The following is a 6,000-nucleotide window of genomic DNA, read 5'->3' as shown; positions in this document are numbered from 1 at the left end:
GTGGCTTTCTCCACCCGTGGTGTCTTACAGTCATTTTCTGGGGAAATGGGTGGGTGGAGACAGAGTCAGCAAAACCGGGAGACTCCTGGCTTTGTCCAAATGACCATCCAAATCCAGTGAGACAATCTCTCTCATACACTGAAACGGAGAATAGTTTTGTTTACAGTGCTGTGGATCTGACCTAGGGTTTCATGCATGCTACCAAGTGCCCTACCACTGAGCCATAGCCCCAGCCAGGATGAATCTCACCCTGCCCTAACTACAGTAGATGTGACTGTACTGGGGAGAGAGAGGGGGGATTAAAGTTAAACAAGGGCAGGAAGGTGAGCTGTAATCCAGTAATACTAAACAAAGAAAGCCAGCCAACACCAGAGACCCTGCTGTCTGTTGAGACAGAGCATAGATGGTGACCCTTAGGCAAAGGGGAGAGGCTTCACCACCCAGCCCCATGGGCATCTTGATCTTAAACCTGCAGCCCCCACAGCTGTAAGGAAGCACACATGGTGGAAGCCTGGTTGGTGCTGCACCAGGGCTGTCCCAGCAGCTCACAACTCCCAAGGCACAGCTTTGCCTCCCCTGCCCAGCTCGGACCCTCAAGACTCCTCAGGATGCCCCCTGGTTAAACCCTTCAGTGTGTGCCATTGCTGTTCCCACCACGTTGCTGTTAGTTCCTCCCAGGCCTGGGCCCTGTGGCCTGCGGCCCCTCTCTCCAGACTCTGCCCTCCCCACTCCTTCTCCTGCCCCAGCTACCCTCACCTGGCTGTCTCCGGCTCCTGCTCCAGGTCTCCAGTGAAGACTCCCTGCCTCTTCGAGACCCCAGGTGCCCTTCTTCTGCACTGGTGTCACCTGGGGGCTTTATGACAATCCTGTGGCCCACCCCTTCCCCACTAAGCCACTGGGAATCACCCACGTGGGGTGTATTTGTGGATTTGAAAATATGTAGGCGATTCAAATGTGCAGCTGGAGTTAACACATCCCGAAAGCTCTGGCGCAGTGAGGGTGAGAGGTCTGTTCCACTCACTGGTGAGCCCAGCACTGCTCCTCGGTCCCTCAGGCATATCTGCTCCAGGCTCATGCCCCAGCCTCCTGCGGCTGCTTCCTACCTACAGCACCCTTAGAAGGCTAAGCTCTCCCCCTAGGGGTGGCTCCCTTAGATTCTATAATCCCGGGGCTGGGGAGATGGCTCAGTGGAATAAGCGCTTCCCTGGCAAGTGCAAGGCTCTGAGTTCAATCCCCAGTTCTGCTGAAAGGCCACTCCCTCAGGAGTCCCCATCCCAACCAGGCTACAACCCTGTGGACCCAACCCCCAAAGCCCCCCAGACCTTCTCCTCTTGGTGCTATCTGTTGGCCTGGAAGTCAGTTCTCGCCCTTTCTCCTTCAGGAGTTTGGGGGTTCCGAGAGGATTGAAGCCTCACCTGTGCCAATCCCAGTGCCTGACACGAGGGGTGCTCAGTGGATTACTGTTGGTTGAATGATTTTTACATCTGTATCTTTACTCAGGAGACTTTGGCCTGGGCCCAGCAGATGCCCCCAAGACTAACCCAAAGCCCTGTGATGATGGGATGTAATGACACAACCCCTTGACAGGTGCCCAGGCTCTGGAGGGCACAGGATGCCATCTTTTGTAATGGTGAGGACAGCCGGGTATGCTCTAAGGTGGGTAAGTGGGAGGGCAGCTGGGGCAGGGCATCAATTACAGGTCCCGCTCCCACCCTTCCCCAGAGTGGTAAACAGAAGCAACTCTGATGTCCCCCTCCAGCAGGTGTTGTGAGTTATGTCCCCCCACAAAGACAATGAATTCATTGTGTGTACCTGTGAATGTGAATGCATCTGGAAATAGGGCCTCTGCAGGTGTCATCAAATTAAGATGAGGCTAACTATGATTTATCTAAAACTCTATTCTTTTTAGTTGGGTTCTCCTGTATTTTTAATGGACAAAGGTGGAGCCCCAAGCTGGGAAGGATACAGGAGGAAATACAGGTTGAGAACCCACAATCCCAGCATTTCAAGACTCCCCTGGGCCCAGAGGGGGTGTAAACTGGAGAAGGGGAGGAGGGGGCGTGGCGCAGGGTGTGTGTAGGGAGGGGCAGGGTCTGGGCCAAGAGCCTGCACTTCTGAGGCCCCCATATACATAGAGCCCTATAACAAATAGTAAGAGAAAGGAGCAGGGGCTGGAGAGATGGCTCAGTGGTCTAAAGCACCTACTTGGAACAAGCTTGGCAAAGCACAGGGACCACAGTTCAATCCCCCAGCACCACATGCCAGCCAGCCCCGCCCCCTGGTGGGCTGAGCTGGCCACACACACACACACACACAATAAATAAATGTAATAAATAAATAAACAGCGGAATATATTTTTAAAAAAAAGAGAAAGGAGCAGATAAGAGGCACAAGTCTGGATGACTCAAGCAAAGGCCACCTTGGGACTTGCGAGGAGCCCAACAATGCATGTCTGAAGCAAGACTGGACTGCAAGGTGTGGGCCTGTGACCCGGAGTCCTGGAGGCTGCTGGGAGGCAGCATGGCCCAACAGTGCACCAGATGGACCACAGGAAGGAAAGACTAGTATTATCGAAGACAGACTTTTCCAACATCAAGGCCCCAAAACTGGATCGGGGACCCTGCAGGGGCTTCTGGGATCCACACCCAGGCTAGAACCAAGGACTGAAGGGTGAACCCTCAGTACCAGCCACCACAGGCGTCGCACTGGTGGGCCAGCCCTTGCTCAGGGAGATGTCACAGTGAGCCCAGAACCTTCCTCCCCTCCACCCCAACCACAGAAACTCACAGCAAGTCAGGCAAGAAAAGCCAACAGTTTATTTACACCTTGTCTGTACATTACAGTTCCCTGGAAGGTGCCTGCCCTGGAGAGCCTGCTCTCTTCTGGAGGAAAGCAGGCCTCAGGCGACGCGCTCAGGACCTGGGGCTCAGCCTTGGGGCCTCACCCCGCACTCTCCCCTCCCCAGGATCTGAAGTGGAGGTCCCACCCCAGTCCCTGAACTGTTTCCAGACATCGGCTCCTGGGGCACAAACACCCAAGTTGAATCCCATGGAGAATTAAAAGCAATCTAACCAATCCCTCGCCAACGAGGCCACATGGGCAGTGTTTTTGGCCTGGGCCCCAGGAGACCCTGCCCAGGGTGGGGAGAGCTGGACGGAGGGGAGCCAACAGGCCCAGTCCCCTCATTCACCGTCCCATCGAGGTCCTGACACAGTCTGGAGTTATTAATGGCACTCTGGTCTGAGCACCTTCGGCAGACGAGGGGGGCTGGGCAGGTACTAGGAGCAGGCAGGGAGAGTAGCAGTCTTCTTTCAGCCCGGCTGGGGCCCACAGCAGCGGCTGTGGCCTCCTGCCAAGCACTGGGCACCACCCAGCCAGGGCTCCCTGTGGGCGCAGAGTGGGTACTGTAGCTGCTGCAGCCTGGGGACATCCCCGCCGGGCCGATGCCACAGGTTCAAAGTGCACTCTGCTATCTATAAATATCCACATTGACACAGGGTGAGGTTTGCGGGAGACGCTGCTTTACACAAAATTACCCTTTTCTGGGAAGCAAGGCTTCTAAACTACCTGCAGGCTGGACGAGGGAGGAAGCACCCTCACCCTTAAGACAATGATGAAAAATTCTGTACAAAATGTCTACAAGACTGGGTGAGTTGAGGGGAAGTGGGCTGATCCTGGGGGTAGATGTGCCTGGGAGCAAGGCCGTACACGGTGCAGGCACGAGGCTACGAAGCAGACGCGTATCACACGTTTCCAGGGCTGGGGAGGGAAGGCTAGGAGAGGGACGTAGAAAAAGGGGCAGTGGGTAAGGTGGAGAATCCTGCACAGAGGTGACAGGGAAAAAGGCACACAGACAAAGACCCCAAACCATGCAGACAAAAATCACAGCTGTTTAGCACAGCAAAGCAGACAGTCCCAGCAGGAGACAGGGTCACCCCCGGACATCAGCACTTAGACCTGCAGGAAGGGGGACCCGGGATGTCATCCTCAGCCTGGGCTGACATCCCAATGTTACAGTCACAATGGAGAGAGGAGGAGCCTGCAGGGTTGGGGCAGTGAGGTCACATGGGATACCTAGTACCCAGGAAGGACAGTCAGATCCCCACCCCCACCAGGTTCCATCTTGGAAATAAACTTCTCGAATATAGCTGTTTTCTCAGAGGGCAGCTGGGGGGTGGCAGAAGGGGCTCAGGGTGGTCTTGCCAAGCAGGGAGGGCAAGCCCATGGTTTCAGTCTCTATGGCCTCCCCTGCTGCCCCCGTCACCAGTGCACGTGGAGCAGGGTGTCAGGACCAGCAAGTTCCTCAGATTGGTACTCCAAGTCACCTGGTGAGGGCATAGCCCCTCTAATTTGAGGCCCTTTGTGGGGCACACCTCAGTCTTACTGGCCTTAAATGCCACGTTAGAAGGGGAGACCATAGGTCCCGGAGAGGAGGCCAGGAGTAAAGGCTGTGGAGGCCAGCACCAAAGCCCTAATTAGCCCCTCCTCAATCGCCTCCACCTTGGTCCTCCTCGGGGTCTCTGGGGATCTTCACACGGTGACTACCCCAACTCTGCCCTATTCCAATCACATCTACACTTAGGTATAGAACTGCCCAGTGTCACCTACACAACACAGAGAGGATTTCTCTTTGCTCCACCAGGCTTTGTTTGGCTGACTGGTTCCTCAATGGGTCACAGGGCCTTGTTAGGCCAGGGATCAGATTGGCTAGTAACTGGCACCAGGAGCCTCCATGGCACAAGCAGTTTGCTGGCTGCAAAGAGCAGGGCCTTCCATCAGCTGCCATCAGGAAAGGGCAGATTCCACAAAATCAGTGTGTCCCCTGCGCTGTGGTATAAGCAGGAGGCTGCTGTGGCCAAAGCTCCTTTTCAGGGGGACAGCTCTCAGCTGACTGTTCTGCTCCCCCTGTGCAGTGAGTCTTGGTCACTATATCCCAATATGTGTCACATAGGACTCCAGGGGCACCAGGCAGAGACCCTGCCACCCACTCAGGCTTGCTGACCTCCTGGCTATCCCGAAGGCACCTGGCCTCATATCCTGGGGCAAGGACCATTCAACAGCAACTCTGAAGGAAAAATCCACCATCGGCTGGACCTGCAGGGACACGCTCTTCTCTAGCCTTGGCTCAACAGGCCCCGTTTCCTCTCTATTTGGCCAACATCCTCCCAGGACAAAGGGGTCTCTGTTTGAACTGCGCCCTGGCATCACCAGGGAGGTCTGTAACAGATCAAGATGCCAGGGCCACACCCATATCAGGTGAATCAGGATGTGTGTGTGTGTGTGTGTGTGTGTGTGTGTGTGTGGCAAATCAATCACCAGGAACTTTCAATAATCTCTTCAGGTGACTCCAGTGCACTCCAAAGGCTGCAGGAGGTCCTTGAGCTGTCTTTTTACTAAACCAAGAGGAAGGGATCTTCCTGACAATTCTCAAATGTACCAGTTTCAAATAAATGGACCTACATTTAACTCTGGACAATGCAGTTTAAAAACACAACTACTAACTTTGGCCCCCAGCAGAATGGATCGGAAGCTCAGTGGTAGGTAAAATGTGCACCTTTTTTCTTTTTGGTCCAGGGAAGCTATATTCCCCAGGTCTGTTTTTTGAGATAGCATCTTGTTGTGGTGTCCAAGCTGCTCTTAAACTTGCAATTCTCCTGCCTCGGCCTCCTGAGCAGCTGGAATTGCAGGGTGTGCAACTTCTCCTGGCTCAAAAGGTCCCTCTCCTACAAAACCCCTACTTCCCTCAATCACAGAAAAACTTCCTATAACTTTAGGCAAATTTCGTGTAATTCCTATTTGTTAGGGTGCCCAGGTTTGGCAACAAATAAAAACAGAAAATACCAAACTTCCCGGAGAAGACACTTAAATTAGATGCAGCTGGAATGCTATAAAGCACTTCAAGGCCTGAGCCACCCCTCCACTGATTAAACAACATCCGGTGATCCCAATTTTTACAAGCTTATTTTGCTGGGTGTGGTGGCACGGTGGTGTGTGCCTGCT

The sequence above is a fragment of the Octodon degus genome, unplaced genomic scaffold (genome assembly GCF_000260255.1).
Source record: "Octodon degus isolate 3935 unplaced genomic scaffold, OctDeg1.0 scaffold00072, whole genome shotgun sequence".
NCBI lineage: Eukaryota > Metazoa > Chordata > Mammalia > Rodentia > Octodontidae > Octodon > Octodon degus.
Note: the sequence above shows the minus strand (reverse complement) of the source record.